At 47.4% G+C, this 22,514-nt stretch overlaps 1 protein-coding gene across 1 annotated transcript in view; it reads left to right on the top strand.

Annotated features, from left to right (window-relative positions):
- ZSWIM5 (zinc finger SWIM-type containing 5) overlaps window positions 1-22,514 on the top strand; it is a 97,157-nt gene that overhangs the window by 44,723 nt on the left and 29,920 nt on the right. The window lies entirely within an intron of this gene.

Raw genomic sequence — 22,514 nt, 5'->3', positions numbered from 1 at the left:
TGGAGGGGGTAGGGGCTCGAAAATAAAATGGTAGGAAAGGAAGCTTTGGTAGAGAAGCTGCTATGGAGAACAGAATTAAAGGCAGGGAGTATGTCCAGATAGCAGGCAGGGCTCTGAGGTCACTAATGCTGGTTATTTGGATTTCAAAGAGGATCCTATTAGCCACTGTGGTGGAGAACCATTAATCAGTGGGGCGGGAGGCAGGAGCTCAGGCTGGCCAGAAAAATCAGTTTCCAATGTCCTTGATGTCCTGCCGGGCTGGCGCTGCAGAGCATCCTGCACAATGATGGGTTTGTCTCAGAAGAGACGCTTCCAGCCAAAGGCACTGGCAGGATGGGGAATGCTGAGCCCCTCTGCCTGTGATCAGCAGAGGGTACAAGGACATTGTGTCCATGCAGATGCCTTTGCAAAAGCCCATCTTCCTGCTGCTGTCACAGGAGATGTTGCTGAGCTGCTTGTCTTAATGACTACAAAAACTTAAGTTCCTTACCTTTGGCACCTTCTCCATTACAAATTTCTTGTCTTTATCCCACAAGCACTAAATGGGATTTGGAAGAGGATTTGAGGGACAAAACAGTGTTTCCAGGTGTGACTGTTTGTGATCCCTTGGAAATACAATCTCTGGCCTGCTCTTTTGTTCCGATCAGGAGTTTTCACATGTGCCCAGGAGCTATTTCTAAAGGAACTTTAAGCACAGGATCTGAAGTCACACTGCAAGTTTGTGAGCTGGACTTACACAGAAGACTTGTTCTCCAAACCTGGTGCTAGAACAGCTTAAAAAACCTCTGAAAGAAGCTCCTGACTGTTTGGAAAAGCCATTTGCTGTAGAAAGATATCGTAAATAATGCAGAAGGAGACTTGTGAGTTGTCAGAGATGGGGTCAGAGAAGGGTTGTTTAGATAAAACTAAGATGTGGACGTGGTAGTTGAATCTGGAACAAAATTGGTTTGGCAGCTTTTTCCCCAAGAAAAGTCTCCGAAACCTCCTTGCTTTCAATATTTAAAATTTTGCCAAAACCTATTTATCTGGTATTTAATCTAACACTTCCCTTTCATTTAAGTTCTCCACATGCCATCAGGAGGAAGGTACTTGCCAGCAATTGTTACATCCAAACTCCAGAAACTCTGGATTTGTTTTATTCTACATTTGGATTGAAACCCCTAGTCTGACCCATTCAGACTTTGTAGGGGCTGATAAGCAAGCTTTAAAGAAAGGGCAATAAAAATGGTCTTGTGTACAAATAATGGCCATTGCTCCAAGGAACTTGATTAAGATCAGCAAGATCAAGTCTCCGGCTGGACTGAGTAGGCTTAAAATCCCTAGTTGTCTGGCTTTTTGTCTGCAGGGTGAATTTACAAGAAAAAGGAGAACCCAAGTCTACTATTTCCACATCCTTGGAATTCATGAGTAGAGCTGGGTTTCAGAGACTCCCCTGCCTTGTTTTGGCTAAGTCCTTAAAATGGAAAGCTGGAGATTAACATGGTAGGCCTGGGGTCATCTCACTGCAGAATATATAGTCTCAGACACACAAGATCTCTTTATTCAGATGTCCCTTCTGGTTGTGGTGTTGGAGCCATGGCTTTGCTCCCTGGCTAAGAGCAGTGTTAATCATAGGACTGGAATTTGTGACTTAACTGAAGAGGCGTTTTAATGCTTTTCCTGTCATCGATCAGTGGGCTGGAAGCTGCTGTCTCAGTAGTGCTGTCACGTTGACCTCTGTGATGGTGCTCGATGGGTTCCCTCCTCCTGGGTGCCTCCCAGCCTGGGAATGCCTTCCAGTGTGCTTGCCCTTCTCCTTTCGGAAGGGATGCTCTGAACTTGGACCCCCCAAAGGCAGAGAAGGGGCTTTTTGTGTAGCCTGCAAAGGGCTCTTCTGTCTGCAGCATGGCACGATGAAGAGACCTTCCTTCTGAATCTCTACTGCTAGAACAAAAAAAAAAGCCCTTGCATCAGAACTTGCTATTTATATTTCTGGCTCTGAGACTCCTCAGATGCATTATTAATGAAGCGTTTACCAATTAAGATAGATGAGTCTGCTCTTGAGGGTGTTTGTTAAGGTAAGGCACCTTATTAGCATATGTGATAGATACGGTGCCAGGTGCTGATTAAAACCTTGTCGACTCCCCAGGGTCAGAAGTCTTGAGGAAATAAGGTGGAGTAAGTTGTCCTGTTTCCTGGCTTTAGCTATGCAGGGAAGAGGAGCTCAGCAGCCCTCCACAAAGGCGTGTACCAGACTTCATGAGCAGCTTGAAATGGGCATGGGGAGGAAATTAATCAGCCTGGGTCAGAAATTTCAATAGCTGGAGCGATGCAAGTGTGATTAATGCCTTCTGAATGCAAGAGGTGGAAAGACACTGGGATTGCTGCTCTTGCAAGGCTAGCAGGCTGTCAGGCGAGGAATTAGTTTCCAGTGTTGACCCTATGGATTTAAAAGGTCTGGAATTGATGCTTGCCTACGTTACGGCATTTCAGCAGCTCTCTGAATTAGATCTGCAGCCAAAACAGTGTTGCGAGGTGCAGCCAGCCCACATATGAAACCAATTTCCCTTTGAAACAGCACTAGGGAGGGTGACCAGAAGAGGAACAAGATCATCTTTAGGTCTCTCGTGACCTACGAGAGTGGAAAAGTGTGCATTCACTTTCCATATTTATTATAATATGGCAAAGGAGCTGTATTGTAGGCTTTAATGACCCACATGTGAAGAGAATCTTAAAATAGACTTAAGATCTTCTTGGAACATACATATGTGTTTATAATTTTACAGCTATAAAAATATATATTTACTGAATACGCATACTTTGTTTCTCCATCTGCTAAATATAGTCACGTATGAAAGTTACAGAGAAAATGTAATTTTCCCCTAAATTATCCTGCTGTCAGTCTGCTTCAATTTCAGTGTCGGCAGAGGCGAGGAGCGAGCTGAGATGGGCGCTGTCATGCTGCCGAGAGGGTGTCTGGAAGCAGTTTGCCTGAGGATGGGGATTACTGGAGGCGGGGTTGGTGGCACCAGCTATTATTAAGGTTTGCCCAACAGTTCGTGAGATAAGACCCTGTTTTCAGTTTTGCCTGTAATTTTGTCAGGGTTTCAACCATTGACGTTTTCAATTTCCATGCTGGATGTCTGCCCCATGCTGTTTTATTTTAGGGGAAAAACATGAGTGTAAAATGGTTCTACCCTTTTGGAGAGCAGGCTTGGAGAAAAATGTTGGGTTTGCCCTGCTGAAGAAATCCAGGGAGCTTTTCTTGGAACTTGCTGTGAAGCTTAGTGCAGGAGGAAGGTGGGAGGAGGTGCCCATTTTGTGAGATGTCTCTGCCATCCCTGTGCAAACTTGGCCAAACCAATGAAGAGATGGAATTTGCATGCACTCAGCAGAGACTTCTTTGATTCCAGTGGCTGGTAATTACCTGAGTCCCTTCACCATGGACAAGGCTCCTTCCCACACAGCTCCCAGGGAGACAGGGCTGGATGCTAGCCATCCCTAGCCAGTGACTCCCTGGGGCTGGCTGCACCAGAGAAGGCTTTTCTTCCAAGAGCTTCTCTGGGGGGCAGACATGGAGTAGGGAGCTTGTCTCTTGTCCCAGCTGGGCAGGCAGGTGGGACTGGGGCTGGCAGGGAATGTGGAAAAACAGAGATGCTCTAGACAAGGGCAGAAAATGGGAAGGGGTTGGGATAGCAACCAGAGAAGAGAGATGTTCCAGGACCGGGGAAAAGCATGGGATGGTGTTGTGCAACAGGGACACACCAGGTCAGTTTGTCTCACTTGATATTTCCTAATTGTGCAGCTTGAGTAATGGCCCTTTGCCGGGTGCCGTGTCCCCAGCGCACTGTCCTTGCCGAGGTCTGCAGTGATGCTTGCGCCACGATGGGGAGATCAGCAGATGGTTTCTCTAAAGAGAGCCTGAAATGTAACTGTTGCTAAAATGAGTTTTTACAGTAACCACAAGTACTTCAAAAAAAGGTTGGTTCCTCTTGCAAACCCCAGCTCAAATAGTCACTTTAAAATAAATACACTTCTGTAGTGTCTGCAGTTGGGCCTGGCTGGAGACCATGAAGTCTGCCTCCTGAAAAGTGTCTCAACACTGGAGTTTGTTCATTTTTGGAGTGTTTTGCTGAGAAGGAAGGAGCCAGGCAGCCAGCAGAGAAGTCCCTGGGTCAGATCTGGCATGGGGGACTCCACTGTTCTTGTTTCTGCTCCTGCAGGCTTGGAGCAGGATTTTGGAGAGCCCTGAGAAACCAGCCACCAGCAACGTCTCCAGACAAGAGGCTGTTGGAGGAGATGCTGTCTCTTTGTTGTTTATTCTTGTCTGCTCATCTGAGACCCCATCACTGATGTTTGCAAGTACTTTTGATTCACTGCAGCAGAGTGAGTGGGTCAGTTGAGCACTCTTGGACCTCCTGCTTCCTGACTCACTGGTGTCCTATGATGACAGCATGGTGGGACACGTTGCTGTCTGTGGCCATGTGAAAGGACACCATTGCAGATGTGCTGAAGCTCCAGAAATGACCACAATCACACCTCACAAAGTGAGGTTCACTTTTGCACCCATAGATGCCAAGGAGGAACTTTCTTCTTGGGTTTGAACTGATGTTGTGTCCAGCTGCCAGGGCAGAAATTCATAGCCCTGGGCAGTGCAAGTGTAGCAGTGTATCAACTTCAAATGGTTTTGAGGATTTTCCTTTTAAGAACAAGTTTGGTGTCAAAGGAACATCATAGCAAAGGGTTGCCTGCATGCTGCTTTGGCCTGTCGCCCCCTGCCACCTGTGTGCTGTGCTGGGGTTGGGTGCTCGTGGAAGCAGGTTGGTCCTGTGTTTGAGACAAATTTCTTTCCTCAAGGGTAAGATTTACTGAGAGGCAGCAGGAAGGAGTGTTTGTGGGGGGAAGCCTGTGTGAACTGGGACCGCATCATGGTCTTCCAGCTCTCCCCATGAGGAGCTGGGTGGCTGGCGTGCTTGCTGATGGTTTTGAGAAGGATTCCTTGTAAGCATTTGAGGAACATTTGCTCTAAACTCACAATCAAATTCTTTCTTTGGTTGTACAAAAATGCTACCAATGAAAATAGACAAGCCCTCTGGGTCATTTCCAGATGCCCTTAGTGAGGCAGAAGTGTTTATTTTTTATGGGCCAATTTTTGTAGTCTACCAGAACGTCTTGTACTGTCTAATGCCACATGGAGCAATAGCTCTGCAGAGTGTGTTTAATAAGAGCAATGTACTCTCAGGGATATTCAAATCAGAGTTTGCTTCCTCGCATGTACGTGCTCGATAGTGTGTGTTATAAAACATCTGGGTCCAAAACTGCACTGAAGAAATCAAACGGTCAAGTCAACCTGAAAGTAGTACTAGGGCTCTGCCTGGGGAATCACCGTGTGCAGCCCTCTCCTCTGCTGCAGGCACCTTGAGCAGATGGCCTGGGATTTTTTTTGTTGTTGTTGTTTCTCCTTCTTTTCTTCCTCAGGTTGTTCAAGTCAGAAGTAAAAATCAGCTTTGACTTTTTCGTTAGCACAAGGAACTGCAAGTCATAAAGGGTCTCTCAGGCTGTGGCTCCAAAGCTGTGTGGGAGGTGAAGAGCCCTTCACTCTTCTGGCTCTGCATCTGATCTCACTTGCTGCATTTCTTGGCTTCACGTGGGGACTTACATGGGGAAGAAGAAGAACTGTTTCCCACAATGTCTCAAGTCTGGACTGCCTGTTGCTGGTGGTGCTGGAGCAGTAGTGGGTGGTGTGGGAAGGTACTGGCGGCGGCAGCTCCACCACAGCGTGCCGGCTGCCTTGCATGCCTCCAGCCCAAGTCCCTGCATCTCCAGTTCACACTGGCAGCTCATGTCAAGCTTTTTGTCTACCACCAGCCCAAGTCCTTTTCCTCAGGACTCTTTGTCTCTACCCTTGTCTGTCCTCTCTCCTTTTCCTGGGTTCTTCTGTTCAACAGTGACTTTCATCAATAGCCACTGTCCTTCGGTAACATCCCTGACAGTTCTGTGTCCTGGTCTGGTGCAACTTGGTTAGAAGACTTTGCTGCAGAGATGGAAGAGGGCTGTAAGCAGCTCCACCTCCACTGAAGGAGCTGGCAGAAAAAGGAAAGGAAGACCAAGAAGTTTGGCTTTAAGGGTTTCTGAAATTACTCTTTGCAGACTGGGAGAACATCTCCCACTTGGCTTGGAAAAGCAGCAGGTTCTGTTTTAGATGAAGCCTGTTCAGTGCCTGTGTGTTGCACTACATTAGACAGGGAAACCAGCTACCTCCTCTTCTAAATTAGGGTGGGAGGTGCAGTGGGAATCGGCCCTGGAGTAGGCTGCTTGTTCTTGGCATGGGCAGTTTGCCTGTGAAGCGTGTCAGCATGGGTGAGGGAGCCAGGAAGGACTGAGAAACTCAGGTCCAATGCTCAGTAGGGTTGTTCCCTTGGTGCCGCACCAGTGGTTTGAATGACATCTGAATTACTTGCTTGCAGATGCTGTAAAGCAGTGCTAAGCCCTTTCCAACAGGGTTTTCTGAAGGGACCATGTCCCAAGTATCTGTGAGCCTTCACCCGTTTGCTCTCTATGCTCTCAAGCTCTGTCTGTGCATGTATGGTGGGTTGTGTGTGCAAAGAGCTGGGCTTAAGCCTGAGCTAGTGCAGACAGCTGGTAGGCTGGGAGCCTCCAAAGGGATGTCTCATGCTCTTGGACATTCTGTGTGTACTTCTTGGGGGTGCTGAGAGGAGCAAACTGAAAACAATGGGCTGACCAAAAAAAACCCCAAACATTTCCCTGGGATGCACCTCCTGGGTTCTCCCATCCCACAGCTGATCTGCTAGAAACCAAGAGCCTTTTTCTCTGCTTGTGGGGCTTGTGTGCTGGCAAATGTCCCAGAAGACTTCTCACTGCTTCCAGAGAGGCTTCATGTTCAATGTAGCAGAGACATTCCCTGCTTGACCTCGGGTGTTTTTTTTGTACATCTCAGATGCTGTCTACTGTAGCTAAATTCATCAACGTGAACAGAAGTCCTATGGACCATGATGAATCCATGCTTTACTGTGCAGCACAGGTATAGTCATGGGCTTCCTTCAGCAGCTGGATGACTGAAGAACACTTGAAGGAGAAAATGTTTGTGCTGAGCCTTGGGGCTCGATGCCCTGTTCTGAACAGGCCTCGCAGTTGTCTGTATTTTTTGTATGTCTGTCTGTGAGAGAGAGTGATAATTAATGCAGAATTGCTCTCCTGGGTTCTGGCAAAGCCAATACTAATTTTCCAAAGTTAGCTCAGAAGTACTGGAAGCACAGTTTTGGGCAGGGCTGTGGGTTGAACAATTTGCTGTTTGGCTCCTGCTATGTTGGTTGTCAAACATCACTTGAAGCTTTTCAGTCAGCATTAAAATGAGAGCATCAATCTAAACTAAGGAAGTCCTGGACATCAGATGATTACGTATTCAAAAAAATTACTATAGCTTGACCTTGGAAGAGGGGGATGGTCAGCATCAGATTTATATATTTTTAATGCAGCTTTTCATTTTTAATTTATTTCAAACAGGCTTCTTTCCTTCATAGATCTGTTTTTCCACAGGTTTTACAAATGCACCAGTTGGTTCCTAGCAGGCCAGACAACTTCAGGGTGCTCCGTAAAGTACCCTGGTGAGGCCAAGGACGGATGTTATCCCAACTTTACAGGCAGGGAAACCAAATCCCAAAGTGGCAAGAGCTTCAGAGGTTGCCAGGCAGTTATGATCCTCATTACAAGTGATGGAGACTGGGATTGTTTTCAGTAACATTGAGTTTCTGGCCCCTGCAAGCTGAGGGGAAGACCACAGGTGTTGGGAGACCTGGAGCTCTCATCCAAGTGCCATTCACCAGGAAAAATGCTCCTCTTGAAGAAGCACTGAGGGGCTTGGTGGAAGGGAGACTGTGTCTGGGACTGACCTGTGCTAGCTGTGTTGCTGTCACATCACCTCCCTGGTGGCACAGAGCAAAAGTAAGAGGGATACTTGGAGGTGGGATGCTCAGATGCAGGATGCTCAGAGGCTGCCAGCCAGTGGGGCCAGGGGGAGGTGAGTGTTTAAGGAGGGGGTCTGGATTGTATGACAGAGCTGAGACCACACAATGGCTGGTGGTTTTGTGTGTGTCTCTGGAGCAGAGGGGGGTGATGAGATACATACCGTTCGCATGCCTGTGCTCCGGCTTGATGTGGTGTCGCCGAGCAAATCAAAGCTTTTGCTTTGAAGGCAGCGGAGGGGGAAGGGGCTGCCTTTGTTCTGCTCTTTGGAGAGTGCTGGAAATCCTTCAGCCCAGAAGACTACACCCTTCACTACCCTCTGGGTTATTGGCCCCAGATTGGAAGTATGGCTCTGTCATGTGAAGTATTTGATTATTTATACAGTTAATGTTTAACAGAGTCAGAGTATTAGAATTAAACAGGGGATGAGCTTCCAACTTTGCATGGTTAAGGGCTAATAAAACTTCTCTGATCCAGTGTTGTCCTTTCACCAGAGGGGATTTTTATCATCAGTTTTGGAGTGTTAAAAAGAGATCTCCTGTATTTGAGGCAGATTGATCTGTTGGCTTCAGACTAAGTGAATGTACTAAAGTGTCAGCTTAAATATCCAGTCAGTGCAGATGCAACTGAAAACTTCAAGGTGAGTTTAATTGGTGTCTTCAGTGGAAGTTCAGCAGCATCTGCCATGGAGATAGTGTGATGTCCACGGCCTGCTCTGGGTGCAAAGGGACAGAACACAGGATGACTGTATGATAGACTGGAAGGTGGAGGGTGACCAGAGGCTGGGCCAACTGGCATTGGCTTTGTTCCTTGCACCAGCATCCACTGCACTGTTTTGGCTGTCAACTCCTTGTAGGACAGCCTGGGAATGTCAGCTGGTGACCCTTTGGTCATTTCATCTTCTCTAGGCATCAGGTTAGGGTAGTATTTCCTAAGTGTTTGGTTTGGGGATGGCAAAGGTGTGCTTGGAGCAGCCCATGGGGCTGGTGTGGTCCAGGGGACAGTAGGAGAGGGGGACAATGGTTAAGGCTGTCTGAGACTAACACAGCCTGTGATGGGTTTGATGTAGCAACGGATTTGGGTTTCATTTCTTTTTAGTTTAGTTTATTGAGACTTCTGAGTCAGGTGATGTCTCTCCTCAACACACTTCATCCCCATTGTCCAAGTCCAGCAGCATCTCTTGGTGGCACAGTGTTCTTGAATCTTCTTACAAATTATGTGATTGGAAATGGTGAGGACAATAATGTGGTTTTTCATACCTTCATTAAGGGGAAGGCTGAAGGATGAGGGCTTCGTGGAATCCGAGAGATCTCCCAGGGTAGAGCAGTTGCGACTGCCCCAGAGGTTTCCTCAGTGCTGTTGCTCAGCATTGCTCACTTAAAAATCAGGACGATTTTTAGTAAACCACCAGGACTGAAGGCAGCCATGACTGTGAACTCACTGCTTGTGTTTTAGGTGTCCTGTTTATTTGCTACGTATTTTCTTTCCCTCTTGTCTCCCACACAATCGTGCCTGCACAAATACTGTGTAAGCTGGGAATGTAACTTGCTTCTACTTAGGCCCAGTGTACCAATCCAATTGATAACTCACATTGTGCTGATAAGAGCCATTTTCAGTTCTTTCCTTATGACCTGAAAAACAAGGGGGGATGTTTGAAAGCAAGGCTGTTAGAATGGCTGTTTCATGGATGGAAGATCCACATATGATGTTTTGGCTTTGCAAATATATGTCATGAGTGTGATGCAAACTGCTCCCTGTCGTCCTTCCAATCATTTCTTCTTACTGTAGATCATGTGAGAAACTGTGCTGAAGCATTTCATGGCTCTGATTCCACCTGAGAGCATCACATGCTTGTAGGTTGGATGGAGTGAGACTCTGCTTTCAGCTCTCCCGAGAAGTGTTGATCTCTCCATCCATGAAGCATTTATCTCTAGGTTTAACAGAATGGCTTCTTTAAACAAAGAACTGAATTGATTTTCACAGAATACACATCCTCTGCAAGATGTCAAGGTCATGATCCATGAGAGCAGCCCGTAGACCACGTTTTCAGATATGTTCATCACTAAAATGCACCTAACTTTTCACAGAATGATTTTATTAATCACAAACTTTTCTTTCTAAATTTCTATTTTTATTCACATTTCACCTGCTAGGTCCCAAATTCGGTGCTGCCTTCCCTTGAAGGTGGCTGAGCCCTTGACCTGCTGTAGAAGCCCGTGGGGTTTCCATCTCCTGCAGAGGAAATGCACAGTGTGCAAATTGGCTCCTAGGGGAAACAGCAAGTGGAAAGTGTAATCCTGTGTAGTAATATTTATTTTCTAAAGCCAAGTGGCAGTCCCCTGTCCCTCTGCTGCCCTGTGCACTCTGTCTATTTCAGATTTTAATACATTTCTTGTTTATCTTAAGGAAGGAAATTAATAAGTAATGGCAATTGCTCTTTAGAGATAAAGGCTGCTGAAGGCTGCAATCGTTATAATTTAGCATGTGTGTTGTTGCAGGGACTGGTCACTGTTGAGGTGGGTGCATTGGTGTCAGAGCTGATACAGTAGGACCATTCCTTGCATCCACACACATTGGGTGTAAGGTCTCCAAGCGGGGGCTCAGGGAGGAATTAATCTGGTCTTGCTGGGAGCTTTGGGGCTTCTGTCTCCTTTAGCTCTGGGTAAGTTTGAAACCCAGCACGACAGGACAGATGCATCTTCCCTGTGCATCACTGGGCAATGCCAGCATTGCTCTTCTAGGTGAGCATCATCATTCAGTATGTGGTGCCAGTCAGGTCTCAGCCCCCTTTACATGTTAGAAACCCACAGCTGCATCTCTCAGCCACCCACCGAGGTGGTGCTGTATTTGGTTTGGAGGTGGCCTGGCCCTGGGTACTCTACATACTCCTCCTGTGGGAACATAGAGATGATGGTGGAGCCTGTGCATCAGGGTGATGTTAACATCACTGAACAACTAAACCTGAGTGCTCAGAAGCCCTGAGCTGTGATAAGAACGATGGAGTCTGCTTAAAAGGATGGGAGCTTTGGGATGAAAACTAAATTGTGTTTCTCCACCTTTCTGTGTGGTTTTGAGCTTGCGTGTGCATCTCCCTGAGGTGCCTGTGGTTCAGTCCCAAATGGTCTAATCGCTGTTACTCGTTGATGGGCACTGTGGGCCAGCACCATGGTGGGGGCTGAGATGGCACCTCTTGGAGGAGAAAATGGCCTCTTTACTTTCTCTCCTGAGTGTTCCTCATCTGCGAAGCCTGGATGTGACTCCCCAGTCGCTCACCTCGTTTTGCTCTTTACTTAGTTTCTGTCCTGTTATACAGAGCTTGCTGCATTTTGGTTGCTTCCAATTCCAAATTGAGATAATTCTGCTGATAACCCTCTGGCACCCTGCCAAGGATGAGGGCAAACTGGGAGCTGTGGAAGGCTGCAGGGGTGGGCTTTCACTCTGGTGGGGCTTTCAAGTTGTATTTCAGCCAGCCAGCAGCTAGTTGGCTGGGATATTGCATGGCTTCCCCTTTTCCCTTTTTCCTCCCTTTTCCTTTCTTCTTTTTCCCCCCTCTTTGCTTTTGTAAAGTAACTTATTTACTGAAATAGGTTTGTGGTTAGAGGAACTGAAGACTCTCCACCAAAAGGACCTCGTGCCACATAATGGGAGAAACCCGCCGCTAAATGTCTTGCATCACACTTTTCCCCATTCCCTTTGGTCCTGTGTATTTAGCATTAACTGCACAATACAGGTTTCCTCTTGTTTTAATTGTGATGAATTCCAGGGAGAAGGAATGGATCGCTCCCTGGCTTTTCTTTCTACTGTAGCCCCAGCCATCCTGATGACAGAACTTGTCATTACGCGGTGTCATTTTAGATGTTTGCACTGCACCAAAAGCAAATGGAGGAGCCTGCAGTCTAGGCTGGGGATTGAATAACAGTGTTTTTTTCCAGAAAAAAAATAAATATCTGTGAAGTTTTTAGTCAGAAACATAAGTTTTGGAGAGGGAACCCATACACCACTCCCAACCCAATGAAGCGATGGCTCACATCTCTCTGGGTATCAGCTTTTGTGGCCCTTTGTGTTTCTGAAGGTTGGAAGCTGTGGAGTCATCTCAAACTTGAAAAACAGGAGGGCTTGTATTTTCCTGTGTGCAGTGAGTCTTCTGGGACAGCTTTCTATTTGCAGGCTCCTTGCTCAAGTGGAGGTTGCTGGCATGCTGCTAGGAGATGCTGGGGACAATGCAGGTCCAGAAGGAGAAGGGGTAGCACTGAGGGGCTTAAAATCACTGCACGGGAATCTGCTTCTCATGAAATGTCTGTGTGCTAAAGATGGTCAAAACTGCTGATGCAGGAGAGTGGAAGCGTCTTTGTCAGGCATCTGTCTCCCAGCCACCTTCCTTTCAAGCAAGGAGGGCTTCTGGGGAAGTCTCTGCTCCACAGACCTCCCACTGCCTTCCTGACTTCTCAGAAGGGTCATGTGAAAACTAATGTGATCAAAAGGGGGTTTTAAGTGTTATTTAAAGCGTGATGACTGTTCTCCAGAGGGTTTTCGTTGTGCAGAATTGGGCGATTTGACTGCTCGTCAGCCACAACCTCAGACTTCGCTGCAGGGTCTCACCAGAGAGGAGATACTGAGAACTTTTATGTTATTTCCTTGCTTGAGTTGGTCTTAGCCCTTTTTAATTTTCCTTATCATGCCTGGACACATTGCCTTGCTGTTGCCCACTGAAGTGTGTTGAGCTTTCTGGGCAGCCGTGAACAGTGTATCAGGGATCCCTTTTGTGATACTATTTGTGGGATGTGGGTAAATGGCCATGCCCAGGAAATGGCAAGGAGTCCAGCTACTCTGGCACAGCCCCTGGGCTCTGTGGGACTGATTTGGTAGTTGTGTAATGTTGGGTGTGATGTATAGTTTGGTAGAACTGGAGGATATCCAACAAAAACTTGCTTCTAGTGGAAGAGGCAGAAAACTCAGCCACCGGCAGGTTGAGTTGGGCTTGGGAGCTGCCACAGCACACTTGGGTGCTCTGCAGGTCTCTCTGTCAGAGTTGATGCTTCTCAGATACACTCAACAGACTTGACATGCACAATGGATGAAAGCCTTGTGACCCCTCAGAGACACAGATAAGTGCTGGCATCCCTCCTGTGAGGGGACGGGGCACCCCGATGTGTGGGCAGGACTCTTGCAGGAAGAGTGCAGAGCCAAGATGGAGATACAGAAAGCATGACATGACAGCAGGTGTTCCCCCACTCCAAAGTGTGGTCCTGTTGGAGGTCCCCACATAGCTTAACTTTTCCTGACTCTGCAGAGATCCCAGGGACAGGAATTGTCTGCTGCTTTCCCCAACTCTGTTGTGTAGATGTTACATTTCATGGGACAAAGTCATTCAGCCTCTTCACTTCCTCTCATTTTGCAGGCTTTGCATTGAAAGCAAGCTGGAAAAACTGTTTTCCCACACAAAATCAAGGCGTGTGCTTTTACCTCACCTCAATTTTTGCTGGGTGTTGCAGTTCAGCGTCACCCTTCCCAAGCTTACCACCCCCTCTCACCTCCTCTTCAGGGATTGCTCTATTCTGAGTGACCAGCCCAGCTGCTGGTGTGCAGCAGTCATTTGAGTGATGAATCCCAGTCCTGGAATTAAAGTTCCTTCCTTCAGGAATAGTTAATACCAAACGCAGTTTTCCAAAATGATTCTGGAATAAAATGTCCATGCAGAAGGCTAATCTGGAATAGCAATTGCTGAATAATTTATTCTGCAGTGAGTAGTTAATTTCCCCACATGGAGCAGCCCTAATAAGCTCCAAAATTTAAGCTTTATTGGTTTGGAGGGGTGGAATAAAGGAAACCACTAAGTTTTTGTGAAGCTACTGAAGTGAGCTAAGCTGTTTAAGTATAATAACATTTCTACAATATAAAAAATGTTTGGCTGTGGTCTGCTTAGTGAAATTCAATAGCAATAAAAGAGGAGAGGGGATTGTCCCAGAGCCTGCTACAGGGGCCTGTGCCCAGCTCCTGAAGGGGGAATGGAGAGCAGGAATGGCAAAAATGGTGTAATCTGAAAGGTTTTTCCACTTTGAAGCAACAGTTTCAATGCAGAACCCTTTTCTGGACTTAAAAGCAAGGTTTTAGGAAGGAAGTTAATTGACCTTTTCAGCAAATCTGTTGCTGAGGCCATTACCAGAAATGCTATTGAAACGTTTTGTAAATATGATGTTCATTTAACAACATTGCAAATAACTTAGAAAGTCAGACTTCATCCTGCCTATTAAAAAAGAAATAGAGCTCTTCTTAGTGGAAAAAATGTCTTTTTGGGAAGAATTTGGAGCAGACTTTCATGCTGAATCTAGGCTGCCTCATTCCCTCAGAAGGCTTCTGAGGGCCAGGAAAATTATCACTAATAACTTCCCTATAAATTGTAGAGCTGCTATTTTCAGGTCTGGTATCTCAGGGAGGAGTGGGGTGGTGTCCTGCTTCCCTCCATTGCTGCATGATGCCCTGGTTTGATTCTGGTCCTTCCCTAACCTGGCTGCCTGTCCTGCCCTGTGCAAAATGAAAATGTGGGAAGGAAACAAATCAGGAAGGTCTCAGGCTTGGTTTTGCTTTTGGTTTTCTATATTGATGGGATGAGTTTGGGTTTTGGGATGGAGGTGGCCTGATGAAAAGCTGACTTTATATTGCAAAATATGCATTGGAAGCAATTTATCTTTGTGTGTTTGGAGATAAAATCCAAAGCTGCTCTTTAGCCTGAGGCTAAGACAGACCTGGAGAAGCTGTCAATGCGGGATGTCTTCTGCCTCAGAAAAGCAGGTCAGCAAGGGGAGAGGCTATGTAGAGGGAAAGGGACATCTGTGGCTCTGGAGCAACATCTTTCCCAACCGAAGGGTACCCAGGGACAAGCCCTCAGGCCAGGAGTAGTGGATTAAGAGTTCTGGCATGGGGAGTGCTTCAGTCTTGGGGTTGAGATTAGGTTTTTGTGGGGTTAAGAGTTACATGAATTGCCACATAAAGAAAAGACAATGAAGGGAAGAGCAGAGCATGTTCCACTTGCTTTCGGCTGTGGTGAAGATCACTGATCCCATCATAGTGACACTTGCATGGAGGGATAACAGGCATTTCCTAATGAAAACCTTTTATGTACTAGAAGGCAGCTTCTCAGCTGTTGGAAATCTGGGTGGTTCCATTGAAGTTGGGAGGTGACCCCAGCTCAGCTTCGCGTGTGAGTTTTGGCATCTCCCATCGGTTTCCTTGAGGCAGCTGGGGTGGTGACAGCACGGGGCTGGCTCTGCTCCGCGGAGGCCTGGCCTGGTGGCGTGCATGAGCCCGGAAGCTCCAGCCAAAGGGAATTTCCTCCCCATGGATGTTTTCTTTCATGCTTGAAAACAACCCTGCATCTGTTTAAGAAAACACCTGAGCTATTACAAGGAGCTGCATTGCTCCTTCTTCAGACACAGCTGCTCATGAGCTCAGAGGGAAGAGGGGTGCTGCTTATGCCTTGATGTAGAGATGGTGTGTTCACCATTTCTGCCAAAAAAGTGTACTGCACATCCTCATCTTTCTAATTTCACATGGTTTTAAGAAGCTCTTTATCTTCAAGTTGACTGTGAGATACACTGTAGCAGTAAAGAGCAGAGGCTTGACAGCATTTGCCACCAGTTATTACGTGGGCAGCACATGTTAGCAAAGATGCCGTGAAGTCCTCTTCAAGCCCTTTCTACTGCTTATGCTGCTGCAAAAATGGCATTTGAGTTCATTTGTGTTAAATCTGAACTGCTAGCGGAGGAATTCAGTTAGCAGGGCTGCACCCTAGCAGACAAAATCAGTCTGAGCTTTAAAACTGGCTGTATTTTTTCCTTCTTGCCCCAATCTATATGTCTTCAGAGCAAGGACTGCACGTTTGGATAGATTAAAAACCCATTGGTCAGCAGGTTGTGGGAGGATGTGGGAGGTGATACTGGGAGGGGTGGTCTGGGCTTTGGAGCTAGCAACAAAGACCCAAAACCCCTTGGTTTTCAGGTTTGGATGGGCAACAAAGAGCACTGCAGGCCAGGGAGAAAACAGGGAAACAGTTTTGACTATTTTTGGGGAATGTCACAGAATGGGACCAGCCTGCAGGAGCACAGCCTTGGTCCAGCTACCCCCTGAGCTGGGTAGCAGGAGGAGAAAAAAGCCTCAATTTCAGGCTCCTAGATAAACAAGCACCAGAAATCTCGTAAGGGTAATAATGGAAATCACTGGGAAATTGAGTTAATACAAGGGCATCTGTGTAAGTGAATGCTCGGGACAGGGAAACGGCTTTGTCCTTTAACTCTAGTAATGCTGGAGCAGATGGGAAGCGCGATGTGCTTCACGCATTAGCTGCCTTGGATAAAGAGCAAGGCAGAGGCCAGTCCTCGTGGCTGATTAGAGGTTAACAGGGATAGAAACCAGCGGATTGACTCTTCATTTACAGGAGGTGTTGTGGGATCAGAGCAGATGGCAGAGAGAGCGTCCCTCCAGCTTACTCAGCTGCTCAGAGGAGCTTACAGCTCCCTCCAGCACAAACAGCCCCACTTGCTTCTCCTCTGTTTACAGCTGCAGCTCGTGCTTCTTCCCTGACCTACCCAGAGACACGGTATTTCTACTAAACCTGTGGTAGTTGGTGTCTGAGGCCGTAGGGCTGCGTGCAGCACATCCTCTCAGACTCAGCCGTATCCCTTTGTTATGGCTCCTCCGGCATCAGCTCAGCCACAGGCACTGCTCTTAACCAGGGGCTTTTAATGGTGGTCTTTAGCTCTGTAAAGATTAGAAGTGCTTTTCAAGGGCAACTGAGAAAGGAAAGGAGCATGGTGTGGACTGGGGAGAAGGGCTTAGAGGGGAAAATGTGCAGCTGAGGAAGCATGACTGGCTGGGGCAGCATCCTCCCAACCAGCCATCGCCTGCCTCCTTCATCCCTGCCAAGGTCTCGCTCAACGGCAATACCTTTGCCTGCGATCACAAAAATAAATTGCTTTGGGGAGGAGGGAGGATGTAAACTCATACCAGCTCTGCTCATTGACTTGCTGGAAGCCTAGGTTCCCTCTTTTGCAAGGGAGAAATGGCAATTGATTCAGCTTTACCCTCTTTCTTTTTGTCTGCCAGCGCTCTGAAAAGGCACATTTTATCTGTGTGTGACAACACCTGCCTAGGGTGCCTCTCATTGAGCTGTGCTGAATCAAAAGAGCAACAAGAAAAGTGGGTTTAATTGCACACATCTTCAGCAGAGTCTTTCTTGCACTGGCAGCACAAAAGGCCAGCCCTGTGCTGGTTGAATGGAGCCCAGGAGGGCTGGGGCGCGCTGTACTCTCCATTACTATCGGGGGCAGATGATTCACTTTGCTGGAGCATTGTCATGTGCAAATGAGTTCATGAGCCCATCTCCTTTCCAACTGCAAGGTCAGGGACTGAGCAATTGTCAGCATCAGCCGGCTGGAGGAATTGATCTAGAAGCTAGAAAGCTTTGGGAGATTTTACTAACCTCCGCTTCTCACCGCGCTCGCGCACCGACACCTTCCTCCCGCGGGTGTTGTCTGCATTACAAATATTGACCAATTTTAAGTTCACGTTTGGAAAGCTGCTGTTCTGAGGCATGGAAATGTGACCAAGAATTGCTTATAAATAACACTTGGTGCAGCAATTATTATTCATTGCTAGTTACGGCTTTCACACAGTGGAAAAACAAATGGTTTTTCCACTAGGAGTTGGAGCTGCAGTCCATTTAATCACTAAAGAGCTTGGAATCACTTTAGTTTAAAATACCTTTCCGCTGTGGTTTGGAAATTTTGGAAAAATATTTGGGTCATGTTAACCTAGTTTATATGACTTGCACTGAAAATTTCAGTTTACCTCGTCTGCATCTGCTGAGCTCCGTAAATACCCGTGTATTTGTTCCCTTTTGGTTTTGCTCAGCTCCTGCCTGTTTGAAGGCAGAGCTGCCCCAACATGGATTTGACATGGGGTTAAGTCTGACCAGAGGTGGAGTCCTGGGAGCTGAGCACCAAGCACGAAAGCAGTGAGGAGCCAAGCTGCTGTCTGCCAGAGATGCTCCTCTCTGGCTGGGGTGTGGAGGGGTGTGGCTGGCGTCTTCAGGAAGCTGTGTGGATGGGCTTGCCCATCACATTGCTCCTAACAGAGCCTGCCTGAAGTATCAGCCTCAGCTCCTAGGAGGTGGCTCAAGGTTTTGGCAGCCGGATGTGGGCGGAAGATGTACAGCGTCCAGCTGTATCCTACCAGCAGTACTTCCTCAGAGGGGTGGATGGGGTTGCATGTTTCCTTCTGCAGAGCCATTCCTTGTCCTGCTTCAAGGCTTCCACAAGGACCAAGAACAGCCTGCAGAGAAGGCAGAGGAGTCAAAGTGCATAAAGAAATGGTCCCCATATTATCCATGCATTACTAGTCCCAGTCCTCCTGCACAGCAATGCCAGTGCAGCAACCTCAGGTGGTCTCTGCTGGTCCAGGGTCAGGTCCTGGAGCTGGCTGTTCTGGTATGAAGCCTATCTCCCTGGCAGGATTGCCCTAGCACTCCATGAAAGACAGGCGAGGGCCACGCCTGGGAAGAGCAAACTACTTTTTTCCAAAGGTTTTTCCAAACTACTTTTTTCTAGGTTGGACTAGATGATCTTTCAAGGTCCCTTCCAACCCCTATGATTCTATGATTCTATGAAATGGCACAACTTTGCAAATGACAACTCTGACTTCTGCCTAGGCTGTGGTGTGAAATCTGGAGGATGGTTGTGAGCAGCACCTACCAGAGGGAGCAGACCTGAGCTCTCAAGTTCCTGGCTGGTGTTGTAGCTGCAGGGTCCTTCTATCCCTCCTCACCCTCACAAGTGCTGGAGGACTCTAGATAATTTGAGAAGGGAAGGGGTTACTCTTGGGTTTTTCTTGTTTCTGGAGTTTAAATTTCCACCTGTGGTTGATCTTTCTCTAAACTTCAGGTATTTTAATGTAACCAGCTTGAACGTTGGCTTTACCTTCAGTGGTTTGCCAGAGGATCCAAGACTACAGGTTTCCACCACCAGCCTGGTGGTATGCTGGAGCTGCTGGACCAGGTAATAGTCTTTTCTGATAGATGGTTTATGAGCATCTGGTTTAAAAAAGCTCATATGAGAGGTGCTGGCTGCTCTTACAGAACTGAAAGGGTTTTTGAAGCTCCTTTTGGTTGAGTAGGTTTAGTGATCAAAGAATTATCCATCTTGGTTAAAGACACTTCTGATAAGGCCTTAATGGTCTCGTCTTAATAGCAAAGTCACCTCTGCTAGAGCTGCTGCTAAAGTCTTGATCCTTTGTAGCTGTTTTAGAGCCCAGGAGTGCTTGGTGGGTCCGTGCTCTTCCCAGCCTGTGGGATTTATTTGCTCCAAAGAGGCAGGTGTTGCCCAGCTGATGAGTTTGGAATTGCCACTGGTGTGAAGCTCATGAACTCCTAGAAGACATTTCTATGGTCAGTTTTAATTTAAATTACGGGCACAATATCCTGCTGCACTAAGGCAAGGTCCTTGCTCTGGTGTTTTGTCCCTGTTTGATGAGTAAGTGGGATTAGAAAGGAGATGTGCTCATCGTGCCCTGTGTGCCTGCAAACATTCATGGCACCTTTCTGTGCTCTTTCTGGGGCAGGTGTGAACACTCATCTTTTGCAGCCTGGATCAAGGAGACATCCACTGGGAAGCATCCCTGGTAAAAGTACGGGTGGCTGTTCTGGAGCAGGGAGGGGGCAACATCATTCTTGGGACAAAGCTAGGCTCCAATAGAGTGTAATGAGTCTGTAGCTACAAAGGTAGTATTTAATTATTTCTTTTCCATGGTTTTCAAGCCCTGGCACTGTCACTTTGCTGGCAGCAAATCAAACAACAAGTTAGCTTACGTTAAGGAACAGAAAATGAAGCCCTAGATAAGCACTCAGCTGTAGGAACATCTTCAATTGAAATGTGCAGGGGGGACACAGAGGAAAGTATTTGGGTTTGCTCTCAGCACTGCCTAGACCCTGTGTCTGTGGCCAGGGCTGAGTTTCTCTCTGCTGTAGTGCCATGTACCCCTTGTGCTTCTTGGGACAGGAGATGAGTGCCAAGGAGGGTACAGTGACAGCTGTACATCTCCAGGGTAACCTGTAGCTTCTTGGTGACTGTAGCATCAGATTTTTGTGGGCAAGGAGTGTGTGCTTCAATGGCTGATGGAGTAACCGCACCATAACCTACCTTTTAACCACCACTCTTCTCTGGGACAGTGATACCCACTGTCCCACCCATCACTGGTGGGCTGGTGAAACCATCTCCCACCCATGGGTTCTGGGGTGCAGACCTGGCTGCAGAGCAGGATGTAGCTTGGGAGCTCCAGGCTGATCTCCCACTTATATAAATATTCCCAAACAATGCTGCTGTTCCTGCCAGCTCCTCTCTCCCCCTCTCACTGTGTTTAATTTGACTAAGCTTTTGATAAATGTGTTTTCTAGAACTCCCAGTTTATCTTAAATAGACCTGCTGCCACCATGGCAAAAATCTGAACTGACACTTGACACTTCAGGGCATGCTCTAGTGGCTGAGATTGGAGGTTGTTTTGTTTTGTTTTGTGCTGATGGTTGGACTCGGTGATCTTAGAGGTCCTTTCCAACCTTGACAATTCTGTGATTCTGTGACTTAGAGCTCGTGTGTCAGATGAACCTGGTAGTTGCCAACATGCTGAGAATGGTCCTGTTTGATGTGCAGATCCCAGTTGCACAGAGTTGCAGGGACTGGCTCTCAAAGTGGTTGAGGGGCACACATTCAGGATGGCTGAGAGCAGCCTGGGAAGTGTCTGGGCCTCTCTCATGGGCTGGGTTCAGACCACGGTTGATGTATTTTCAGGTTTACACCTGTCCAAAACAGGCTGTTTGGTTAAACAGGTTCCTCCAGCCTTACACCAGTTAGGCCCAAGTGGGGTCTGGCCCATGAGCCTGCTAAAGTAAGCATTTGAAGGCAGTGTTTATGGCCAGTAATTTGTCTTAGAGGGTTTTATATATACATACATATATATATGTGTGTGTATATGTGCCTGTGGGTGCACATACATGTGTATATACATACATTCTTGCTCAGGGATGTCATTTCCAGTCCTTTTAACTTGTTCAAAAAGTAAACTAGGGAGAAACTGGCAGCGAGTCAGAGCTGCCTGCCAAGCATCGCAGACCAGAGAAGTGGTAAAACATAAACACTTTGGAGTTTATCCTTAGGATTTATATAGTTTTGCTGCCAGGGGATGGACTCGTGCAGAGGAGGGGGGTTTGTCAGCCCTTGGCCATGCTGCTACTCCTGGCAGCATGTGAGGGAGAGGGCAATGTGGGGTTGTCCATCCTTCCCCTCCTGCTCCACCAACCATGTGGGGTGGGTTTCAGGCAATGGCAGCAGAACAGGTCTGCTTTCCCCCTCCCCTCTGCTAAAGTGAAAGCAGACCTCCTTGACGCTTAATCAGATTTGAATGTGGTTTTTGGCGTGGCTTTAAAGAGACTGGCAGTGAATAGCTGGTTTTGATGCCATTTATTAAAAACCTCTGGTAGAATTTGTCTCGGAAAGCCTTTGTGAGAGCTGGCAAGCGCACAAGGGTTTGATGCAGTTAATGTATTTTAATCTTTACCCCCTCCCCTTTTCCTTTTCTGTCACTAATTGTAGGGCTCTCAGCTGTCTGCTGCCTTCCCTGGGGGGACAGCAGGCTCTGCAGGGACTTATGTACAAGCACCAGCTTCATAAGGTTGCGGTGGCATGGAGAAAAGTGAGCATCCTCTTTGGGGAGGAGGGTTCGGGTGGAGTGCTGGATCCTGGGTACCACACTGGGCTCCGAGAGAGGAGCACCAGGTGACCCCAGCCACAGTAATTAATCTCCTGGTGCCACCTTGTTCTCCTCAGAGCAGTGAGGGAAGTGGAAGGGAAAACAAAGATGTCTGTTTTCCAGGTGGCTGGGCAAGCATAAAGTGTTGGTGTTGGACCTCCTTGTCAACTGTGTCCTGGGAAGAGCTCTCTGGGGTTTCAGCTTGAGGTTTATGGGCATCCAGTCCTTTTTTTGCTGACTTAATCCCTTGCTTGCTTGGTGTATCCACCTTCCTTGGACCCAAACGACCTTCTGTGCCCATTTCGTGCTTCTCACCTGTGTTTGGGGACTTGTTGGAACTTCTTTTTCACTGTTTGTGCCCAAAGGTCCTGCATTCCCTTGGTTGGAGCTGTCAGGAGCACCGTAACGTTTGTGTGAGCGATGTGGGCTGTGACTGCAGCCCAACACAGGGATCACACCGACGAGAAGCTGGCTCCCCAGCAGCAGTGTTTTAGAGAAAGCTCAAGAGCTTGCAGGGAAGCAGCAAATATTATGGAGCTCAACAAACAGTTTGCCCCCAAACTGCCATTTTGGCTGTGCATTGCTCCTTAGCCTGTTCCTTGTTCCTGCTGAGTGGAAGAGCTCGGAGCAGTAGTCATGCCCTGGAGTGCTCTGCCGGGTTGAGGGACTGAAGTTGGAGTTTCGTTGCATTTAATTTGTGGGGGTTTTTTTTATCTGCCTCATCAAAGACAAGAAAAGCTGGCCTTTTTCTGCCAGCCATT

The sequence above is a fragment of the Apus apus genome, chromosome 7 (assembly GCF_020740795.1).
Source record: "Apus apus isolate bApuApu2 chromosome 7, bApuApu2.pri.cur, whole genome shotgun sequence".
Lineage (NCBI taxonomy): Eukaryota > Metazoa > Chordata > Aves > Apodiformes > Apodidae > Apus > Apus apus.
The sequence above is the reverse complement of the archived record's forward strand: the minus strand, read 5'-3'. Positions and strand labels throughout refer to the sequence as shown.